This window comes from Mixophyes fleayi, chromosome 1, assembly GCF_038048845.1.
Source record: "Mixophyes fleayi isolate aMixFle1 chromosome 1, aMixFle1.hap1, whole genome shotgun sequence".
NCBI classification, from domain to species: domain Eukaryota; kingdom Metazoa; phylum Chordata; class Amphibia; order Anura; family Limnodynastidae; genus Mixophyes; species Mixophyes fleayi.
The window spans coordinates 18,739,672-18,764,439 of record NC_134402.1 but is presented as its reverse complement, the minus strand read 5'-3'; the positions used below and the strand labels follow the sequence as shown (position 1 = coordinate 18,764,439).

General features: G+C 41.8%; 1 protein-coding gene across 2 annotated transcripts in view; it reads left to right on the top strand.

Annotated features, from left to right (window-relative positions):
* PTPRA (protein tyrosine phosphatase receptor type A) overlaps positions 1 to 24,768 on the top strand; it is a 125,467-nt gene that overhangs the window by 65,437 nt on the left and 35,262 nt on the right. The window lies entirely within an intron of this gene.

Below are 24,768 nucleotides of genomic sequence, written 5' to 3'. Positions count from 1 at the left end.
AGCATTCACGATTTTAACACCCATGTAAGTTCAATATTATTTACTTCCTAAACGTTCTATCTTTTAATTCCAGCACAATTCTGAGAGAGAGCGATGCAGATGTTTTGTGTGTTGGGTGATCCGGTCTCTCCTGTTGTCTCCGTCAGATGAGCAGAGAGTAGAACAGACTTAATTCTTCCCACCGTCCTCTCCCCTAAGGTTTAATGTGTGTGCTGGAGTGTGTCTGAGCCTCGTTGGTCCCCATCTGCTTCATGGAAACCTATACTTGGACCCGCCCTGCCTCATTCTGATTAAATTTCCAGCATTTTTCTCTTCGTGTTTGGAAACGTTGAAGGAAAGGGTTTAGCTGCAGAAGGGGGGGAAAGTTACATGATTGTGTGTGCGCTACTCTTTGGTTAGAAACTTTATAGGACGTAAAGGATTGCGGAAAAATGGTTAACTATGCCCAACAATGACCTTTTTTAAAGTGTTTCTGTTTTAATCCTGGATTACATATTAAATATTGAGATTCTATTCTTTTATATTTTATATTATATTTTAGTATATTTTATTTTATATTATATTATATTTTATATTTGATTTCCAGTGATCTGGTGGTGACTTGTATAAATGTGCATATCTGGTTCACCCAACGTGAGCTGACGCTCAACAAAACTTTTAATTTCACTTCAGTGAATCTTCCCTGTGAATTGTACCGAAATGTTGGTATATGTGACCAGCTCATTGCCAACAGGGGAATATGCATAATTTAAATACCTATGCTCTATTTTTAGTTGTCAGGGATGTGTCCCCGTCACAGTGTGCTCATTTCAGCCTGATCCATAGTAATGGCCCGTTATCTAGGCTGAGCCATAAGGGAACATGAGTTCTGTACACGGATTATTCCTACAGAGAGTATTAAATCACCGTGTTCTTCTCAGTTCAGTGCCATATGTGTGAGAAGTATGTGGTATTATGTCAGTGTGTAGTGCTATATCTGTAATAAAAAGTTTTATTTTAAAGTACCTATAAAGGTTTTCAAACACTTAAAGGGGGGACGACGACCTTTAATAGAAATGGTACACAGGTAACTGACAAAATGGAGCTGTAGCTAACGGCAACCAATCAGATTCTCATTGTCCTTTTTCTAGCGTTTAGAAAATGAAAGCAAATATCTGGCTATTATGGGTTACATCACCTTTTTAACATGTTTTCACCTTTTTAACATGTTTTCACCTTTTTAACATGTTTTCACCTTTTTAACATGTTTTCACCTTTTTAACATGTTTTTTCCATATACACCAGTGTTCAGTAGAGCTACTCGTGCTGAATAAAATAACGGTCATGCCAGAGCAATTTTAATAAATTGCGGAAATGGCAATTTAATGGCTTTTAGCCAAGGCCACCTGCTCAGAATATAAAAAAAGTTTTCAGTCTCCAGAGATGCCCCTCGTTTTTAATTAATTTGGGGAGTCTCCCCTTTGAAATAAAAGGTCTTATAAATGTACTTTTACTTGGTGTTCTCCTTGTGTAGGTGTGAAGTCTGTATATTATTGATTATACGTTGCCTAAAGTCCTCTTATGATTAATAATATACTGATACAAATATATGCAAACTGTGGCTGCTGTTGAACTACCAAGACCCAAAATGTTCTACCAGCTTTGCTGGGACTTGTAGTTCTTAGCCAGCTGGCAAGCCGCAGTTTGCCTAAGCCTTTGTAATTCTCACTTGTTATCATTGCACTGACCTCTGTGTATATTTCGTCACTATTTTTTTATTTTTTTTACTTCTAGCGTGTCCTCTCTTGCTCTCATCCCAATTTTATCCCCTTTAAATGATGGGATTTAAACGTTTGATCCGTCTAGCCCGGAGTCTCGCTTCCTTTGCGCTTTATCCTTTTTACTCTCTAACGATGAGCTTAGCTCTCCTAGGGTCATGTCTGTGTTTTGGAGACAGTCTCGTTAAGCTGTGCTCCTGGGGACAACAGTCGTCCTTTAATTTACTTATATAGCGCCACCAATTCCGCTGCGCTGTACAGAGAATATTTTGCCGTTCACATCGGCCAGTATTTTCTGATTATTGAACGTAGTAGTGACTCGAGAACAGACCTGGACCAAAAGGTCTTTACAAACCCCCCCCTTAAGACCGAAATAATTACATATATTATCTTAATATCCCAGCCTTGCAGACAATGGGGTTAGAGCTTGTGATAATCGTACATGGATGGAAAGGCAAAATGAAACCTCAGCTACAACATTTCAGATACCTCATTCAGGGTCTGTTGTACTTTTAAATTGTATTCTACACACAGCGCAGCCATTTTGTGGCCTCAAGCAATTACTCGCTAGAATGCAGCCTATCCATTCCCAGGTAGACAATGACATTACGGAGGCAAGAGGCACGGTTACTAGTGAATGGATAGGCTGCTTGAATATTATAGCCTTCAATGTTCTGATCTGCAGTAAGAACCACCTCTATTATTTATCTCTGTGCCCTATATTCATCCAAGTCTCTGTGGCTTGCTGCTAATTATCCTTACCCATACTTTTAATTAGAATAAATCCTTGCGAGTCGCTCTGTTCTTCGACAACAATTGGGTCACGTTAACCCTTGTCTGAACGTACAGGTTGTACAAATGTCTTGTATAGAAGATGTTTTCGTATCTTCAGAACATTTTAAAGAATAATTAGATGACCGGTTGGGTCAATCTAGTGTCAATTTAATGAATAATTCCACCCAAATCTGGGCGACTTGATATCTGAATGTGGCCCTTGCAGCCTTCATCTGCGGCCCCCAACTGCTTCCTTCCCTTATGCTCTGTGTGCGTTATCGTTTGTAACACTTTATAATACCTGCTGATATGTTAGTACAGATAGGTGTCTATTTATTCTGTTAAATGTATTGTTTTAAATTATTATTGAAATTAAGGCTATGGTGCAGCCCTTTTTGAAGGTTAGAGGGCCAACCATGGGGGCCCCAAAGTGTATTAGGTTGTCTATCATTGTCTTAGATGATCAGTATCACAAAATTTTAATTTAAAGACAAAACAATATGGAGATATTTATGATGACTAGTGGACAGGTTGCTATGCAAAAAAGTGTTTTAACCCAAACTGTCAAATGTTTTCTGCATTTCATTTTCTAAACTGTAATACAGGAATGTCAGAGTAATGGGGGATGCAGCATTTTTCTTGTTACCCGTGCACCAGTTTTTTTTGTTTTACAAATATCCCTATATAATTAGAAATCTTCATCATGAAGAAAACGGAGGTCCTGCCTGTAGCTCAATGTCCCCTGTAACTCTCGTCTGTGGAGAGCGCCTTTCCGTTTGGTAGGGTTACGGACAGGAAGTCTGCTATGTACAGGAGAAATTGCTTCCCCCGTGATCTATGCTTTCTCAAATATTTTGTGCCCTATGGCTCTTCGTTGGCTACCAGCTATTTTGTACAACACAACTCGCGTTTTGGGTAGAGAAGTTCTGTTTTTAAGAGCTGCTGAAAAATGATGAATCCCAAAGTATTTTGTTTCCTAGTTATGACTTCTTAGTAAAGATAAAGCCTCCAACCTCATGAAGAGGACGAGGTGTGAGCCTTCCGCGTTCCACTGCGAAGAACGAGGGCAGAATATATAGTAATGGATTTTTAAAGGTTTTGAAATGTTCTCGTGTTGGCAACAGGATTTCAGAGTATAAAACAATCTTGCCCTGGTAGTCTGGAAATTATATATTATTAAATATGACATTTGTGTGGCTGTGTTATCTCCTACTCTGTTCAAGCCATTTAGAAATAAATGGCAAGCTTTAAAATGGTTACTTTTGGAGTTGGATGTTGGCATTTGACCTCTACACTCGTTCTAGATCTGTGCAGCGTAAACACTACCTTATCAGCTGAAGTACGTTGGTTATTTCTTTTTTTGCTGATCGTAGTTTGACGTCGTACTTGTACAGTATAAAATACAGTAAATGATTTTTTATTCCTTGGTTCGTTTCTCTTCCAGGGTTTCCTAATGTACATTTTGAGAGCCAAATTTGGGTCACCACCTGGTTTCGCAGTGGGTTCACATATATAACATACCTGCCTACTCTCCTGGAATTTCCAGGTTGCTCCTGAATTTCGGGGAGTCCTCCCGGAAGAGTAGGCAAACCTCCCGAACCCTGTAAAACGCCGAAATTCACGGCATTGAATAACGGGGGGCGGGGCTTAATTGCGTCATTAAGCCCCGCATTTCAATACCGTGAATTTTTGTATTTTATGGTAGGGGCGGGGCTATAGTGATGTAGTATATAGTGACGTAGAGGCAGCCATTTTGGAAATAATGTTCACAAGATATCGGCAACCTTGCTGAGGCAATTTTCTGTCGATCTGCCAGCCTGCGTGATAAATATTGGTGAGGGCAAAAGAAAGGCTGCCTTCGCTATCTATAGGCCACTAGCGTGCCCCGGGGTCTGTGTCCTGTACACAAGGGAGGTTGAGTAATGAGCGTTCCTAGCTGAAATCTCCGGTGCACAAAATGTCAGCCTCCAGTGTATGTCATTGGTACAATTTTTAAATCTTTATACATTACATTTTATTTGTTTTAACTTTTTTTTTTTCCAATTAAAGTGTATTTAATTATTCTTTTAAATGGCCGTTTTGTATTATCTGAAGCCTTTTGCTATATTGTACAAACTTTTAAGCTTCGTGCTGAAATATCACAGCTGATAGGTTAAATAGTTTTTTTTTTTTACTTTCACTTAAAATGCTGCTTAAAAAAACCCCCAAAGGTGCGACACCAGCCTCTGAGACATATATATTGCGCTAGTCTATGAGGCAAGAGGGGTACCCTGGGACGCTTATCAAATCTTTTAGCCCAGGCCGGTGGTGCATAGTGTGGCTGCGCGGCAGAGGAGGGGTTAATTGCATTTGCTGCGCTTTTTGTCTCATTTCCTGCAGGTTAATTCGCGGCTCTTTAGGCATTGTGAGGTTTCTTTCCTTGACCGGCTTTGTGAGCTGCCATGGCAACAGGGCCTACGCAGCAATTTGGCTCCCTTCGAAGTACTGAGAGGATCTCTTACACGACAAAGGCCTGTATTTGCCGCTTGCCTTCAGTCCCATGCAGATACAAAGCACGTCGACGGAGACATCTCAATCTGAAATCTGCATAAAATGAATAAATTATAAAGTACGTGTGTATTTTTTTTGGTGTGTGCAGGGTAGCAATCATTGTAAACATATTGACATAAAAGAACGTAAAGGCTAGATTTAGTAGTATACATTAAGTCCCAAATAAGCAATAATATTTGCAAACCTATCCTGGCTTTTCATGGATCAAGCAATCTGTTTTTATGGGATAATCAACATTTAATGAATAAGTACGGGCAGGATTTTGAATAAAATATAGGTGTTGGGTTTCAATTTTTATATGCACAACGACTCTGTGATAAACCCAACTGCTTCCCTGATCCGATTGTGGAAATTAAATTTTTCTTTAAGCATGCAGCGCTAAGCCGATCTGTCAAAGCTGATCTCTGCTCTGAAAATATATCTGCACAATAATGTGATCTAGTCGGCCTGCCCGGCTTATTTTGCTGACTCAGTGGAGTATTTTGGTTATTTCTTTTTAATTGGAAGCTCAGGAATCCCCCTAAAAATGCAATAGAGCAAAGCTTGGAAATAATTTTGGTACACTAGATTATTTTCTACTCTGCAGTGTCCGTGGATTGCTGTGGTTTTAGTGCAGATTTGCTCTTTTTTAGCAGTGTCCGTAAATAATCCTAATACAGTCGTGGCCAAAAGTTTTGAGGATGACACAAGTATTGGTTTTCACAAAGTTTGCTGTTTCAGTGTTTTTAGACCTTTTTGTCAGATGTTGCTATGGTATACTGAAGTAAAATTACCAGCATTTCATAAGTGTTATAGGCTTTTATTGACAATTATATTAAGTTTATGCAAAGAGTCAATATTTGCAGTGTTAACCCTTCAATTGAAGACCTCTGCCATTCGCCCTGGCATGCTGTCAATCAACTAATGGGCCACATACTGACTGGACGCCCATTGTTGCTTAATCAATGCTTGGAGTTTGTCAGAATTTGTGGGGTTTTGTTTGTCCACCCGCCTCTTGAGGATTGACCACAAGTTCTCAATGGGATTAAGGTCTGGGGCGTTTCCTGGTCATGGACCCAACATTTCGATGTTTTGATCCCCAAGCCACTTAGTTATCACTTTTGCCTTATGGCGAGGTGCTTCATCATGCTGGAAAAGGCATTGTTCATCACCAAACTGTTTTTTGATGGTTGGGAGAAGTTGCTCTTGGAGGATGTTTTGGTACCATTCTTTATTCATGGCTGTGTTCTTAGGAAAAATTGAGAGTGAGCCCACTCCCTTGGCTGAGAAGCCACCCCACACATGAATGGTCTCAGGATGCTTTACTGTTGGCATGACTCAGGACTGCGCTCACCTTTCCTTCTCCGGACAAGCGTTTTTCCAGATGCCTTTTAGGAATAAGCCCCTCTGTCTTCTCCCTGATTTAATATCTTATCATATATTCACACAGTCAGACAATATATCATCTCTATTTTGTCAGGAAAACCTATCTTAACTACCTTTTACCAGTCACAAACCGTACTCGTGACTTGGAAGTGTTTACAGTATGGGGGTACAATGCTTCATCATTTATTTATATAGCGCCAGCAAATTCTGTAGCACTTTACAATTGGGAACAAACATTAGTAAAACAATACTGGGTAATACATACAGACAGAGAGGTAAGAGAACCCTGCTCGCAAGCTTACAATCTATGGGACAATGGGAGTTTTAAACGCAAGGTAAAAATTATTGAGTGGGCTGTATGATCAGTCACACAGCAATGTTGGTCAGAGGGTTGTTGTCTTGTGTTAACTGTGTAGAGGGTGGTAATAGGGTAACCTAGGGAGATTAAGTTGCTGGTTGAGGAATAGTATAAGCTTGCCTGAAGAGGTGGGTTTTTAGAGAACACTTGAAGGTTTGAAGACTAGAGGAAAGTCTTACTGTGCGAGGGAGGGAATTCCCCAAAAAGGGTGCAGCCCAAATAAAGTCCTGTAACCGGGAATGGGAGGATGTGATGAGAGTGGAAGAGAGACACCGATCTAGAACGGAGGTGTAGAGTTGGGAGATATTTTGAGACAAGAGAGGAGATGTATGTCTGTGCAATTTTGTTGACGGTCTTGTATGTTAGTAGAAGAATTTTATATTGGATTCGTTGAAAAACAGGCAACCCAATGTAGAGACAGAGTGGCTCAGCAGAGGAAGAACAGTCTGCAAGGAAAATCAATGTAGCTGCTACGTGCAAAATAGATTGTAGGGATTTGAGTCTGTTTTGGGGAAGACCAGTAAGGAGGGAATTGCAATAGTCGATGCGAGAGATGGTGAGTGCATGAATTAAAGTTTTTGCAGTGTCTTGTGTGAGATATGTGCGTATTTTGGAAATGGTCTTTTTAGATGCATGTAACATGATTTAGATATAGAGTCGATGTGGGGAATGAATGATAGTTGTGAGTCAATGCTTACAGATTATTAAGATGACATTCATAACAAGCAAAACAGTTTAAAATAAAGGGATTAAGTATAACTTGGATAAGTGGTATATTCTGGCCAAGGGAAATTGGCGTGAAGATGGACAGCTTATCAATAATGATTGATTTCCCAAAAGACTGACAATTTGTTGTCACTAGTCTTCCCTTTTTAAAGACACCTTTACACCTTTCCCCACCTCCAGGGGGGTTGTGGTCTAACCACCATTTGCATGTTACTACCCAATTCTTCTATGTGACCTATCTTTTCTGTGGAGCGTCACACAGACCCAATTTTATTATTACTAGATCCCCTATGAACTTACCCTTTTATTGATACCAAACAGGCCTAGGTAAAGGGTGTCAGTTGAGCTTATACTCATTTCCTCAAGTTCTCTTTTTGGCAGAATTCTTAATTTGACATATGAGCTGCCCCTTCATCCTGCTATTGAGGAATATGTGGTTGATCACTACATTTATTGATTTTAAGTGGCATATTTGAAATGACTAGATTTTATGTAGACAAAAATAATCCAAAGTCACACATGGTCTCCTTGAGCCAGACACCATGAATGGTTCCTAAAAGTCTATTCAGGTGTCAAAAATCCATCCTAGGCCAGGATATAGCTCACCGCAGTAGCTCTTTGAACCTGCTACAGGTGACACTATCTTCAAACACAGATGTGCAGAGCCACCGAATACACACACAACAGACTCCCTGACTTCACATGGTGGTGCCTTGATCCCGCAGCTGAATCAACTTTAGGAGACTGTCCTGGTGCTTGATGGACGTTCTTAGGCGCCCTGAAGCCTTCTTCACAACTATGGAACCTCTCTCCTTGAAGTTCTTGATGATTCGATAACTGGTTGATTTAGGTGCAATCTTATTGGCAGCAATATCCTTGCCTGTGAAGCCCTTTTTGTGTAAAGCAATGATGACTGCATGTGTTTCCTTGCAGGTAACCATCGTTAAGAGAGGAAGAAAAATGATTTCAAGCACCACCCTCTTTTTAAAGCTTTCAGTCTGTTATTCTAACTCAATCAGCATGACAGAGTGATCTCCAGCCTTGTCCTCGTCAACACTCTCACCTGTGTTATCGAGAGAATCACTGACCTAATGTCAGTTGGTCCTTTTCTGGCAGGGCTGAAATGCAATGGAAAAGTTTTTGGGATAAAGTTCATTGTCATGGCAAAAAGGGACTTTGAAATTAATTGCAGTTCATCTGATCACTCTAAATGACATTCTGGAGTATATGCAAATTGCCATCATAAAATCTGAGGCAGCAGACTATGTAAAAAATAATATTTGTGTCATTCTCAAACTTTTGGCCATGACTGTACTAGTGTATTGGTTCCCAAACTTTTTTTTTTTTTTTAGCTCCAAAACCTGTAGAGTTAGAGCCGTGTTGTATCCATCTGGCCAGTATACAGGGCCCATTCTGTATGCATTTCTGACATTCCACCTATAGAATTATCCTGGTGTGAGGAAGGAATTTTACATTCCTCACAATATTATGTTTCGGTTTATGGCTGAAAAATAACACTTAAGAAAAAACTAGAGCAACAGGTTACCAGGAAAAGTTCCTTTTACTTAATGAGAATTAATAATACCAATTAGGAAGACTATATGTCATCAGACTTAATCTCTTGTACTGGAGGCTTATTGAGGTGAGTCTGGCTGGATTCCCGGGTTTTCACCTGATTATCAAGAATTTTGAGACACAGTCTGGCATCCAACGATCTCTCTCAATTGAACGGGCCTGTTGGCAACATACAGTGATGGCGGCCATCTTGTAGGCGGGGCCATAACTCATGAGCCTATTGCCTGGTGATTGTGATGTTTAAGGCAAGGTATTCAATTATGCCTCCAGAACAGTTGTGAAGGTACTCCACTGCATTGTAACATCCAGTATTTCTGTGGAGTGCGAGGAGAAATCTGCAATGTTGAGGTACCCTAGCCCCTGCAGATGTGTGCAGTTGTAATGCTCGGCGGAACATCGCAGCGAATTGAATACCCCCCTAAAAATGGCTGCCTCAAGGATCCGTTGGCGACTTGTACACTTTAGAACTTTAGCAAAATGGAAGCCGTCTTAGTTGAATGACCAATTTTATATCCGTCTTCTGTCGAAGATCCAACTTTCCTGTAACCAGAGGTCCTAAAATTGTGATTCATAGCATGCATGATTTTAACATTTAAAAATATATTCTTTAAAAAAAAAAAAAAAATCAATCCTCACAGGTATATTAGGGTGTTGTCCCCTTTGAATGTTTTTAATTTAATGCTTCCTGTAGAGCCACATTATAGCCTGCCTGTAGTATCAATACTCTCTGGGGTCTGTAATTGCTTCTGGATGGCCGTTATGGCGTATCTGCTTAGCAGCGTATCTGAAGCGTCAATCTGAGGTGCTCCTAGAAGGCCATGAGGGTTACCTCATTTTCTACACTCCTGGAAGTGGCGTATAATGTAGGTGGCTCTGCAGAAATACGCTATGGTACCAACAATTAAAATTATGTGTAAACCGTGGGTAAGGTGCTCTGGGCTGACTAGCACCAAGGAAACTGGATTTGCAGGACCAGAAATATAACATTTCCGGGTATGGTTGTGTATGTTCCAGTAAGCGTAGCTCAGGGATGACATGTCTACCCTCTAAATGTCTATAGGTAATCCCCCTTCTAAATCTTTGGCGTGTCCTGATTCCCGCCTGATAAGCCAGCCCTGATCTGCAGATAATGTACATTGTTCTCACACAGATCAGGATGACCGCAGCGATTATACTGAAATATCTCCAGGTCTTTGTGTCAATAGAGATGATTTTCTTTTAGTAGAGAGACTTAATCATGTCTTATTCCTCTTGTTACTCGTTGGAAGGGATCAAGGGGGCATTAGTGCAAGAGGACGTCCTTAATATGAAAGGGTCACAAGGAAAATTGCAGCCAAAATCCCCTGATGCGGTGAAGAGGACTTGTTCCTAACCCTACTTTTTAATCTCTTTCAGATGTCGAGTCCACCTTGGGTTTGTTGCAATTTTTGTGTTTTATTTCCTTGTTCTATATCGTCAAGGCCCGATTTTGTGTTTTTTGTTTTTTTGTTTTGTTTTTTTTTTCTTCATGGAACCAGAAAAAATGTTGCATTATCCAGAAAAATGCCAAATTAGTCTGAATCCCATGTTTAATAGACTTAGCTCTTGGTTTATACGACGAGCGCTTTTTGTGTGTATAGAATCTTTATGCAGTCTGTCCATAAGAACAATGCACTAAGGGGCACATTTATCAATATTCTCCAAAAATGCAAAAATAGTTTTCTATCCTTAACGTATTGATAAGGATTGAAAGATTTCTCACATTTATTAAAAACCCAACACAGGAACAGGAGTTCCGATAAACTGATGTTTCTGTGAATAATACTTACCACGTCCTCATCGTAATGCGCTCGTGTCTTCTCCTCCTATCTTCGTTCCTCTTTAGAATGCACGTGCGCACGTCCCGAACGAAAATCTGGAGCTTCCGCACAGGAACCCTCCAGTAGAAATGATATCATGTGACAGGGAGGGATCACATGATCCCTCCGCACATGCGCTGTCCAGCTCTGCTCTTCGGAGCAGAGGTGGACATGCAATAAAAATTAAGTGTAGTCTTCATTTGCGATGATGTACGCCATCTTTTTCGGAACTTGTTAGATTACGATAGGGAGCAGCCACCATACTAATTTTATGGTGATTGCTCCACAAAACGAAACCGAATGCAAAGCAGCAGATATCCACGATATCTGCTGGAATGCAACATTCATAAATTTGCAGAACTCTCCAACTTGCGTTGGAATGACGGTAAGTATACTTTACTCCGATAACACTACTTAAATAAATAGGCCCCTAATAAGTGCGTTGAATTGAACACCACACAATGCACCTGAACACAATTGAAAAGGTACATTAAAAGTGAAAAACAAGGGGTAGCCATATCGGAAATGTCTACATGAGTTATTCTAGCATTGTGTAATTTAATGCCTGTGAGCATGAGGTACAACAAACTGAACACACTGCCTAAACATATTTTTAAAGCGAAAAAATGCATTAAACCAATTTGCACTGTGCTCACAACTGGTGTGAAAGTCCTCTGTGTAGAAGGTGGGCAGGGAACAGCTCAGGTCTCTGAACAAACAGATTTCAAAATCTCTAGTCAGAGTATGCAGTCCAGGGAGTTGAGAGACAAAGTTTGGGAAGTGCTGGATTTCCACCAGAGAGTGAGCAACATTTTAAGTTTGATTAGTTGAGCAATGAGGAGACATTGGTGCTCAGTGCGCAATCGGAAGTCCTCTCTCCTCAAACAGAGCCCCCTGCCCCCACTTGGTTGGGGAGGGAGAAATGGATGCAATATTGTAACGCAAGACCTGGAAAATGTGTTCATTCTGGGAAAGGGGCCTTGGAATCTGGCAAACACTTTAGTGTAAAATTGTGGTTTAACTCTACGTGCATAATAGAAAACGCCTCTCCTGCAAATATAAATTGTCCTTCTCTGTAACAATTGGTTAGATACTCAATAGCAGAATGTATCTAACACCTGCCTATCTTACCATGCTGTATACTATATGCTGCGATTCTGTTAAACAAAGCCCGTTATTTCCTGCAAAAGTCCACTTGTTTTATGGCTTGGTAGCAAAATCGCAGCTTAGCGTCTGATGCCTGAGAAGCAGAGCCGGGAGCTGCTTTCTTAATTACAATGATTAATTAAGGGCTCTGCCACAAAGCTTGTCCAGACGACACTACACGGTATGTTTTATAGGGTGCGATAACTGTGAACAAGGGTGTGTATTAAACAACTTGTCCACTAACGAAGATGGCAATCTGTAATGGGAACGAGTGTGACGTAATGCTGTAACGCGTAGATGTACCAGTGCCCGCCCAATCACTGTCTCCCTTTCTTGCCAATAGCAACAGACTTTACTAGGGAACACAATGTAACACTGTCTTCCTCTGCAGTGTGCTGTTAGGACAATGTGGGGGGGGGAGAGGGGGGGGGGGTTGTACTCAAACGTATTGTTCTGTTTCAGTGTTACAAAGAACGTCTAAACGTTTCCTTTCCATTTTAGTCATTTGTGCAGTCTGTGTGTGCCAGTTAAGCTGGGTACACACTGGTGCAATTATAGTGCAGATCACACGATAAAAGTCTGTATGGTCAGATATTGCAACAGTCTGTACGTTCCCATCGTGGTTTATTGTTTCGTGTGATTTGGTTTTATTTTTTATTTACACAAAGGAGCATAAAATTTGACAGCAGATTAGAACAACTTGGCCCATCTTGTCTGCCCATTTTTTATTAACCAATGGTGACCTCAAACCCTATTTGATCCTTAGTTCTTTGTAAGGATATTCTTATGTCTATCCCAAGCATGTCTAAATTGCTCTACTGCATTAGCCTCTACCACCTCTGATGGGAAACTAATCTACTTATCCACTACTCTTTCTGTGAAGTAGTTTTTTCCTCAAATTTCCTTTGAACCTACTTCCCCCCAGTGTCAGTACATGTCCTTGTGTTCTAATACTTCTCTTCCCTCCAGTGTCAGTACATGTCCTCGTGTCCTAATACTTCTCTTCCCCCCAGTGTCAGTACATGTCCTTGTGTTCTAATACTTCTCTTCCCCCCCCTAGTGTCAGTACATGTCCTTGTGTTCTAATACCTCTCTTCCCCCCAGTGTCAGTACATGTCCTCGTGTTCTTATACTTCTCTTCCTTTGTAGAATGTTTCCCTCCTGCACCTTGTTATAACCCTTAGTATATTTGAAAGTTTCTATCATGTCCCCTGTTCCCTTCTCTGCTCCAAACTATACATATTAAGATCTTTCCGGGTTAGTTTTGTGCTGTAGACCATGCACCATTTTAGTTGCCCATCTTTGTACAGTCTCTAATGTATTTATATCCTTCTGGAGATATGGCCTCCAGAACTGAACACAGTATTCTAGATTAGGCCGTACCAGTGAAATATACAGTAGTATTATTACTTCTTTCTTTCTGCTACTGATTTCTCTCCCTATGACACAAAGCATCTTACTTGCCTTCCTCATTGCTTTGTTACATTGCTTACCTGTCTGTTAGTCACCTGAAATAGTGACTCCTAGATCCCTTTCCCCCTCAGTAATCTCCATTATAGTACCGTTAATACTATATTTAACCTTTTGGGTTTTTGAGACCCAAGTGCATGATCTTGCAATTTTTTGCCATTATTGAGCTGCATGGTGGCTCAGTGGTTAGCACTTCTGCCTCACAACACTGGGTCATGATTCCTGACCATGGCCTTATCTATGTGGCGTTTGTATGTTCTCCCCGTGTTTAGGTGGGTTTCCTCCGGGTGCTCCACTTTCCTCCCACACTCCAAAAACATACTGGTAGGTTAATTGGCTGCTATTAAATTGCCCTTAGTCTGTCTTTGTGTGTGTTTGTGTGTGTCTGTGTGTGTCTGTGTGTGTCTGTTGGGGGATTTAGACTGTAAGCTCCAATGGGGCAGGGACTGATGTGAGTGAGTTCTCTCTACAGCGCTGCGGAATTAGTGGCGCTATATAAATAGATGATTAGACTGCAGTTGCCGCTCTCTTGACCATTTCTCTAGTCTACCTAGATCATCAGTCATTTGTTTTACCACTCCTGGTGTGTCTACCCTGTTGCCTATCTTTGTGTCCTCTACAATAAGGCATACTTTCTCTTCAATACTATTTGCAATGTCCCTAATAATTTATTAAAAAGCACTGGTCCAAGTACAGATCCTTGGGGTACTCCATCGGTAACCGTTCCCTCCTGTGAATCCATTTACTACAACGCTCTGTTTTCTATCCTGCATTCACCTTGGCTGCTGTGGGAGGTAATTGACCAAGCTCTGGAAGTAGCAGGAAGCAATTGCGACACCGTTTGATCGGGATCTGTAGTCGGGCGAGGACCCTTTGAATTAATTGACCTGTCCAATTAAGTTCTAGAGGGCGAGATACAGAATTGGGTGTACATCTGTCAAGGCCGTGGTCAGCCTCAGCTTAACATTGCAGAAGTGCCTTATTGTGGCCAAATTGCAAAAAGGATCCTGTGTGCTCACTGCTGGAGGCAGATATTTTTATGAGCCGAAGCAATAGTCATAAGAATGCCGACTGTGCATTCACTAGGAGCTAGGCTTGTCGCAGCACAGTGGATAGCATTGCTGCCTTACAACCCTTGGTCCATGCTGTAAATTGCGACCAGTGCCCTATCTGTGTGGCGTTTGTATGTTTTCCGCGTGTTTGCATGGGTTTCCTTCCTACAAACCAAAAGCATACAGGTAGGTTAATTGGCTTTTGACACAAGGATACCATGCTCAATTTAGACTGTTGAACAATTGAATATTCTCTGGAAATCGTGGTAGAACGAGTTGGAGCGATACCAATAAACTATATTTTTTGTGTGTGCAATAACAACAACATCCACATGATAATGGTAATGAGGAACTTATCACAAAAAAAACCCAATATCTATCACCATACATATTCATTTAATAGAAAATGTGTGGATCTTCGATCGAAAGGGATGTTTAACCCACAGAAGTCAGAGAGGGGCACGTGCCAATGTTTCAACTGACGAGTGACGGCCAGGACATTGGCGCGCACCGCTTAACGCATGAAAATAAAATATGAGACAAATATAAAGTCGTAAGCAAACTGGCGCTGTGTTTTATATAGAGAACGTATCCATAAAGATCTTTCTCCTCACAGATAGAGATGCCGGTGGTAAGGATAAGCACTACGGAATAGGTTGGCGCTATATAAATAAATGATGATGATGACTGCTGAAAATCTCCAAAATCATTCAGTAACGTCACCTACTTTGCAGTAATGAGTCAGACCCCGTCCTTCTTTTTTTATTCACACATTGAATGCTTTTAGCTGCTTGCTTTGCATGCTGTTTGCAGGGCTTTTCACGGGTCATTTGCTGCCTCTGCCGCTGAGCTAACAGGCTTTATTTACATTCTGGTCAGGAAAGACTGGAGCCCATTGCTATGGATAATGCACCCTCTGTGCTGAGCTAATGTATATAGGAAACCTTGCAAATAAAATAAAAAAAAAAAAGAAACTGTATAGCTTCAAATATTTCATGAAGGCGAAAAAAAATAAATTCTCTGGTTTACCTACAGCCAGCCAGACGTTGCTCTGGTAACTGCTAACTGTGACACTTACTGCAGTCTCTCCTTCCTGTACCATACATGGCCATCTCTGCCGGATCATATTTTACTCCCACTTGTCTGCAGGTTGATGTGGAAATGGTTCATTGATAAGGAAATTAGTGCAAACGTGTATTGATTTCGTAGAGTCCGTCTCTGTGTGTGACACCTACAAGCGGTCTGAGAGGCTGTGCTATGACATTGTATAACCTTGCCGCTCTCTTCTCATGTATGTCTGGGGGTTGTTATTGCAGATATCAAGGGCTGACGAATTTCGGTAAAGGGGATTAGGACTCCAAACAAAACGTCAGAGGTGACATGGTATTAAAGGGATTTTTCACAAAACCCCCTGTACTAAATCCCCCTCCCCTCATAAAGCGGAGCTGGACAAATTCCTGCAGCCTAAATAAATAAATGTTGGAGCCTCACTATTGGAAACCACTTCTATTGATCTCAATGGTCGCACTTCTTCCATGGTTCCTAAATCCGACATTATCTTGTCCAACTCCTGTTCTACATAGTAGTTATTTGATGGAGATCCCGAACCATTCTCTATATTTATAGAGCCCTGGCACTTGCACACAGGCATTTGGCATTTTTTGTTTTTATTTTATTTATTTTTTAAAAACTTTAATTTTCTGGTCATTTGAGGTCATCAGTGCATTTCTTTTTGCTTTTCCGTAGACACAAGGTAAACGAAAACCTGATGCGTTTGGAAGAACATAACTCTCTGAACGCTTGAGAAAATACATAAATAACCAATGGGTTCTTTTTTTAGACCCATTTACATGCGTTGTGCTAGTGTTTTAAAAACACCAGTAAAATATAATTAAAGCCGCTGGGTATGGGATCTTTAAATCGGAGACGTTGAAGTGGATCTCCCCTGCGGCTGGCAGAGGTGATCCGTAGAACTCCCAGCTATGTTGTAAGGCCCAGCACCCTAATGAATATGTAGAATTACTACTATTAGTTTGGGAGGGGGTTTGGTACTATGAGTGCGATTCCTGGAAAACATCAGATAAAGGTCAAGAAGGCAAATGAGGTAGCATTTTAAACGGTCATTAAATATTAATAATTATTAATCCCCATGTCTCATATTTCCAACCACCTAGCCCTCACCTAACCCTCACCTAACATTCCTGGTTCTTGTCCCATATTCCATGACGCCAGTCACACCCCCCCCCCCTCCTCAATCATTTTAGTTTTCCCCCCGCCTGCACATATTTTCTTTGCTTAATGTGTGTCCTCTGCTCACCTGTCTATTATGTGACCTCCCCCCACCTCTAATAAGACACTCTTTGATCACATCTGCTGGACTGCCCCTTCTAGTAACCAGCTCCTCTGTACATCACACCTCGTTACTGGAAACCACGGACGTAAGAGAGGAGATTATTGAAGCCGGAGCCTCGGAGCAACATTCAAGTTAAGGGTTCCTACAGAGGTGTGGGCAGAGGTAACACCTAATATATCCCCTACAGGTTGTACAAGACATCGTCGTTGGGTCATGTCTCCTGAGTAATTGTGTCAGTTTACCTTTTTAGACTACCTGTTTGAATCTGGTTGATGGTAATACAGAATAGCTTAGTACCTGTTGGGATCTGCCAGTCTAGTTCTAACGACCTATTAGCGGTGATTTATCTATAGACGATGACGGACGATGCGGTACGTTACGTTCTATATGAAACTTGTCATAACATAGTGCAAGACAGCTGCAGAAGGCACCTGTAAACCTTGGCGTAAACTGATTTTTCAACCCCCTCTGTGTAGGAAGTGGGCTTTTATTGTGGTTTCTTGAAAGCACAGTGTTCATTAATATTAATGGAAGACGTTAATGGCTTAAGTAATGCGAATCGTTGGAGATCAAACATGCCCGCTGCTAGAAATTGCCATATGTCGAAGCCTGAGCTGCATAATCTAGCCTGCTGTGTGTAATGTTCCTTATCTGAGGGTGGGTATTTATAATAATAATAAAAATATATTGCTTGAGTAGATTAAAAGAATGGGTTAGTGTACTCTTGCCTTTCGCTTCATAAAGAGTTGTGATTGGCCTGCGGTCTCCCAACGGAAGATACTCCCGTACTGATTGGTGGATTCAAGCCAGCGATGACTGTTGTAGTTTCAAGTGTACGCAGTCAGTGTGGTCCAACGTAGCCATACGCGCCTAGGAAATAACTTGTCCACACCAAGGCTCGGTAATATGGGTAAGATCGGATCTACGTTTTGTTTTGTTTTTTGCCAACTTGTCTACCCCCTGCCAGCTCTCTATGGTTCCTTTCCCCACTGAATCCAATCTGTGTAAAATAAATACTTGGAAATTATCCGGGCCTTAATTGAGCCTTTGAGTAATAGAAAATACTCCTAAGCACCTGCTACGTATAAACTTGCCAGTACCTGTAGCGGCCACCCATTGATCTGACCGATGCGATGCGGAGGCCTAGCCCTCGTTGTGTGGTGGTTAGCAGTTAGAACATTGCTTTGTTGCTGTCATGCAAGGGGTTATTGGAGTTCACGAAAAAATGTAGATTACTAGGTCTAGGTAACATTCTCCTGTCACTGACAAGTCTGGACATAGTCCCTCATCCCTTCTCTATGATAGAGATATGTACTGGAAATTACCACCTTGCTGCTTCTACACTTTTAATTTATTCAGAGTTTATTCAGCTTCATTATTTTAACAGAACATCACACTTTATTTATTTCATCACCATCATCACCATTTATTTATATAGCGCCACTGATTCTGCAGCGCTGTACAGAGAACTCACTCACATCAGTCCCTGCCCCATTGGAGCTTACAGTCTAAATAGACAGACAGACTAGGGTCAGTTTTGATAGCAGCCAATTAACCTACCAGTATGTTTTTGGAGTGTGGGAGGAAACCGGAGCACCCGGAGGAAACCCACGCATACACAGGGAGAACATATAAACTCCACACAGATAAGGCCATGGTTGGGAATCGAACTCATGATCCGAGTGCTGTGAGGCAGAAGTGCTAACCACTGTACTGTCCTGGTATGGTACCGTGGTACTACCACTGTGTTCCAAAACCTGTGGTCTGTGTCATTATCCCTGCCCCTAATAACATGTAATACATGTATATATTGACCTCTGTGCTGAATGACTGAAACCTATATCTTATATTGAGCAGTCATGGTTAGAAGTTGCAATTTAAACAATATAAATACAAGAGATTTTCTCTTTAGTTTATGGTGCTTATTCCTTGGCGAGGGAAAAATTTATTTTCAGAAAAATGTTCCTAGGAAACCCTAGCCTTAGGCCGCCCAACCACCTAGACATGAGTTAGTTTTTAACGCTAGTAAAAGCACACATCAAATGCCTTTTGACACGAGTTTGTTAAGAGTATTTTCCCAGTGTTCCGGAGCTCACTGTATATTGTATAGTTTTGTGACAACTATTTACAAAGTTGTCCTGTTTTCGGCCACTTTACACAATAAATAGAACACAACGCGTTTTGAAACCGGGAAAGTAATAAGATGGTAACTGTAGCAGTAAGTATGGTATAAAAATAATCTGGTTTTATTCACCAAGAACAGATATGTTGTAATAAAAGTATGTCATGATGCTGAATAATTTATACTTAAGTTATATATCTGTCCAGTAGACATACTAGTAAAATGTATGAGAGGCGGCACAGTGGGTAATGCTGCGGTCTGTTTACACTGTGGCTGTGGGTGGTTGGATCAGGGAGGGGGGGCTGTCTGTGGGGAATTTAGATCCCCTTCCCGTGTTTGTGTGTAATTCCTCCTACCGTCATAGATTTATTGACTTCTGATTTAAAATGACCCGTGTGTAAGATTAGATCGTAAGCTTCCCTCGGGCAGCGACTGATGTGCCTAAATAAAGTTTCCTGTTGTACGGCGCCATAGAATATGTTGGTGCTCTATAAATAAGGCATAATGTATTTTTGATTTATAAAAGGCAGGGGCAAACACAGGATTTCTAGAGGAGGAGGGGGGGGGGGGTTCCATGCCACCAGTGGGCGTGACCAGCATGCATGGGGGTGTGGCTATAATATTGGACAGTGCTTGGCTGCTCTGCAACTCTTCCTATCCCCATAATATACATGGTCAATGCTGCGTGCACTACTGTTAGGTGCATGCAGCTCTCCCTTTTCAAGCAGAGCCGTGTGAAGCGGGGGCAGGGTCCAGCCACCTCAATTATACAGTGCCTTAGGCTTGGAGGAGGTTTCCGGGCACTAGGAAACCCCCCCTCGGTTTGCCTATGCAAGGGGTGTTGCAAATGATTTAAAAAAAAAACAAAAACCTATGGTATGGTGTTTTCCTCATTTTTAAAGGTTTTTAGGGATTTTCAGTATCCTGTTTCATGTTAATATGTTATACCATGAAAGTCTGTCCTGAAGTCACAGAAACATCCCCAAATATGCAAATTCCCTCTGATGGGAGGAGTTTGGTAGATTGGGGGTCTGCCTCAAGATGTATGGTTTACAAATCCTAGTCTTGCATATAAGTGGACAAATGAATTTTAATCATACTTGCCAACTTTTCCTTGTTGGCATCATGGAGATCCCAGGGGTGGTGGGCGTGCAGGGGCGGGGCTTGATGAATTGCATCCGTTTGGCCACGCCCCCTAAATTGGCACAATTTTGGCCAATTACAGCAGGGGGCGGGGCTAAGATGACTCCCCTGCCACTTATCTAAGGCAGGGGCGAGAACCGGGAGGGGCAGAAATGCGGGAGTCTCCTGGACATTCCGGGAGAGTAGGCAACTATGCGGTAAAGAAAAGCAGCTAATGAATCTCTAGAGACTGAATTGTCTTTTACATTTCTGTCTCCATTACTGAAGTCATGTTGTCTTACCTGCAACTGTCGGGCCGTGATGATGACATCACGGCCTGTCACTGTCAGTGAGCGGAGGGGAGAAGACAGAGCAGAGAGGAGCAGCTTCATGCAGGTAAGATTCAATAGCCCCTTCCCTCCTCTCCTCCCCGTGGATTTCCGTTTTTTTTTCATTTCGAGGCGTCCTGCAGGTTCCCGGCGCCCTAGGCAATTGCCTAACCTTGCCTAATGGGAGCGCCGGGCCTGCTTACCTGTCAGCCTTTGATTAAATCTTGGTCTCTATGAAAATGACCACCTCCATAGGCATCAATACATGGACATAGGACACAATTTCTGAACTGTGTCATCCTGCCACAGATGGCGAAGCCAACCACGTCTTGTACTGGCTCAGCATCAGGGAGAATGCCAGACTCTTCAGGGAGTGAGGGAGAGCACCCCTATTTCAGGGAGTCTCCCTGACTTTCAGGGAGTCGGCAAGTATGATTTTAATTTTGGTAGGATGGGATTATTTGAGAGCGGTCAGGCCCCTCTCACTCTTGGGGATAATTTTAATAGTAAATCAAACAAAGCCAGACTGTATTTTAGGACAAAAATACATTAAAAGTTGAAGTGAATGAAGTGAGGTGATCTTGCAATGCAAATAGGTGGAACCAGAGCTGACTGTATTGTAGATTCTATACACCTTACTGATTAAACACATTCTTGTCTATGCATAAATTACACTTATTTGGGTTTCCGATGGAGGATTTGCATTTTTGGGGGGGGGGGGGGGGGGGTATTTTTTTTTTTTTTAAAATCGCAATTTGTGGTTGCACACAGCAGCGTAATTATTCTCCACATTATGTAGCCTTGTTGCCTATCCTTTTTTCCAGGGAACGTGAGAGCATTTAAAAACAAAAAAACCCCCTAATTTATGCAAATTTTAAAGTGCTTTAAATAATTGTACCGTGCACTATTCATGCCGAAGAATCCTTCCCACCCTTAATATCTTGCATTCATATGTAAAAACCTCGTGTGGTACCAAGACGGCAGCAGCAATTTGTTAGACGTGTTCTGGGCACCTCTTACTAATCGTCTGAGGGAGAAACAAAGTGGATATTACAATGGTGGCCGATGATTGTGGGAATTATGTCTCCATTCACCGTGTCTGTGGGAGACCAGAGACATTTCTACCAGTGACATCAGAGGCCTTGGGGGCGAACAAATTGTGGGCGGGTAACACAGACATTTAAGAGGGGATTAAAGAACGCTCGGGGGCTGTTGAGAGGACAAAGTTGACCTCCTCAGGGCTGCATTATTGTAAATTTGTTTTCTGACCACTCTACACTGAATTACCCTTCACAGGCTCCTACAAAATGGCGTCTTTTGTTAACTTGGCATCTTGCTGTGTACCGAATAAGCAATATAGATTTAAACGGTGGTTATAAGCCCTACCTCGGCTTACTCATGAAATGTTTAACAAATGCTCCGTTTAACATTATAACATCCCTTAATCGGCCCAGAGGACATTATTTCTCCACCTTTTTGAGAGTCTGTACACCTGAGGTAAAATCTAAAAGTCCATCAAGTGAATTAATAGTCGTGAAAATGGTGGTTAAATGTCTTGCTGTTGCACTTTATTAATAATGGCGGGTTTTTTTTCTGACAAACACAAATATCCTTGTTTTATTCCCCACCAATAGACTCACACATTTGCGGAGGCAGCCATTTTGTCGGCCACATCAATATGAATAGGACCGCAGCCGCTAGTAACCAGTGCCTTGTGAATATAAGTTATGACGTGCCTTGGTGGTCTCAATGGGTCCCAATGACTGCATTCTCCTAAATATTGGTTCAGTCCACAAAATGGCTGCTGTGCGTAAACAACAGCTGAGCACAACAGGATCTGTCCACCATTTTTCTTTAACATCCCCTATAACAACAGTGCCAGAATAGACACATTATAAACAATCCTTTTGAATGTGATCACTCTCGGTCACTCTCTTGTAAGATACATGTACACATCAATGCTTGCCACCGTGCTGCAGGCTCTTTGTTTTGTGGTTTTAGAACTTCCTTTTCCACCCACAAAAACTTTGTCCGTTATTTTCTTTTTCCTCCCTCCTACATGTGCTTTTATCCGCCATCTGTTCACCCGCCCTTGTTGGTGGCCATTGATAGTGTTTCTGTACTGTCTGCTATGAAAATGATTATACTCGGTGACAGGACAAGGTGTCAGAAGAGTGACTGAGTTGTTTTTTTATGCGTCCGTGTTAAACATTTAATAAAACACCAGATATCTTTGTGGATCAGTCCACAGACACAATACTAGGTCATATAATATACGTAGGTTCAATATTGAAACCCCTATGTAATCTGAGGGAGGGACCAGTGTGGTCCAAATAGTTTTTAAGGTAACACTTGTTGCATTTAGCTCTGTGCTGATGTTGCGGAGTTTGGGCAGAGTTTTGCACCATATCAAAAACATTTATTTTTTTTAGGGCGCAATTATTTGAGATTTGTAAATATTAGATTTGTCCTAAAACAATGGGGGTAACTGGTGAGTCTGCAGAGTGGATGGATGAACTTTAATAAGAGTCCAGGCTTGAGACCAATGCAACGCTGCATAATCCGTTTCATACGCTGCATTAGAAGTATTTCAGGTACGTGATGATGGACGTTCAGTAATGTGGTATGTTATATCTACCACAATCTAAATCCCTTTACCGAATTGTTGCATTTGCTAAGAACCGAATTGCCTATCCTCAGACTAAATTCTAGTGACTGTAGCCTTCGAAAAATGTCAGATTTATGCATCTGTCCAGGAAAACAATGCAGTAGTTTTTATATTAAGCTTCACCAACAGTGAGAATTTGGTGCTTTATTAGAGAGCCGGTCTAAACTGTAGGAGAAGTGGAACTACCATTGGCATCGGGGCCCATGGAGATAATGGGGCCCGCTGCATGGCAGATGCAGAGGGTTGGGGGCCCCGGGGCCCTCTTCCCTGCCTCCCTGCACAGGGGGGCCCACAGCTTGCTAGTTCCTTCCCTGATTCGCGGTATGACATACCCCCGTATACCCCCCACCTTCATCTCTGATGAAAAGGATATTTGATGTCCTATCTGTGTGTAGTTTGTATGTTCTCCCCGTGTTTGCGTGGGTTTCCTCGCACACGCCAAATCCTGCTTGTAGGTTAATTTGCTGCTGCCAAAAAAATCTCTGTGTGGTAGAGTATTTAGACTAAGATCCAACGAAGGACTGATGTGAATGATTAATACGGCTGCGTAATATGGGGCAACATTGGGCCGATGAAATTTTGTGTGTTCCCCAATATTGTGGAAAATTGCGCTGTTGTGAAAAAGTAACGTTTATTTGCACAAAGTGCTCTGCAAAAGTTGTGCATTTTTCTGTTGCATATCTGTGCCTAGCAAATACTTCTGTACTGCGGTACCACTTGTACACTCCCTGGGCATGTATTCTGCCTTCACCGTTCAGACCTGAAGTCTTCCATTTTGAAGGAAAGATAACTTGATTGGTCTATTTTGTCCAATCCTAATTTCCAGCACCACAAGAATGAGTCTGAATGCAGTGCTGTACCATGGTCTCAGTTTTCAGCATGGCTGACCAGCTTGTCACAGGCTGGGTACTATTAAAATTGTCCCATAATTGAGCTAATGTTGGTTTGAGAGGAAGTTGAAGACCGATCGTATCTCACGTCCTACATTCCTTATCCTCTGAGCGGAGAACGCAGTACAAAATGTTCTTCTGCTTCTGCATAGAATGATCCTACGTCTGTTGCACTTTGTGGTCCCCTGGCTGGTTGTCTTATAACATACCCCTATAAAAGTCGGATAAGCAGAAGGTGGAATCCTTGTACTTTGGAATCCGTGTCGGCACATTGCTCTTTCTGCTAAACTGAAATGAAGTATGGGATGTGTTGGTAGAAGGGTGCCACCTAGTGGTCATAGTATTGGGAAGTTTGGTAAAACTACGGAGTAATGCATGAAAACAAATTGTTTATATAGAGGTGCATTTGACACCACAATCTTCCAGCATCGTTGTGATTGGAGCTTTGAATCTCTGCTCTGTGCTTTTAGTGTAAGAAGCCGAGTCTTCCTACTCGTCTTACCCCCCTTCATTTCTCTTCCCTCTGACACATGTCCTCAATCATATGAGAGAAGGGGGGGGGGGGGAGGTGACTGCCTCCCACACAATGGACACACAGTCTCCTGAAATACTCTGTGCTACTGTGAACGTCCCCAAGTTCTGATTGGCTAATACACGAAGGGGATGGCAGGAG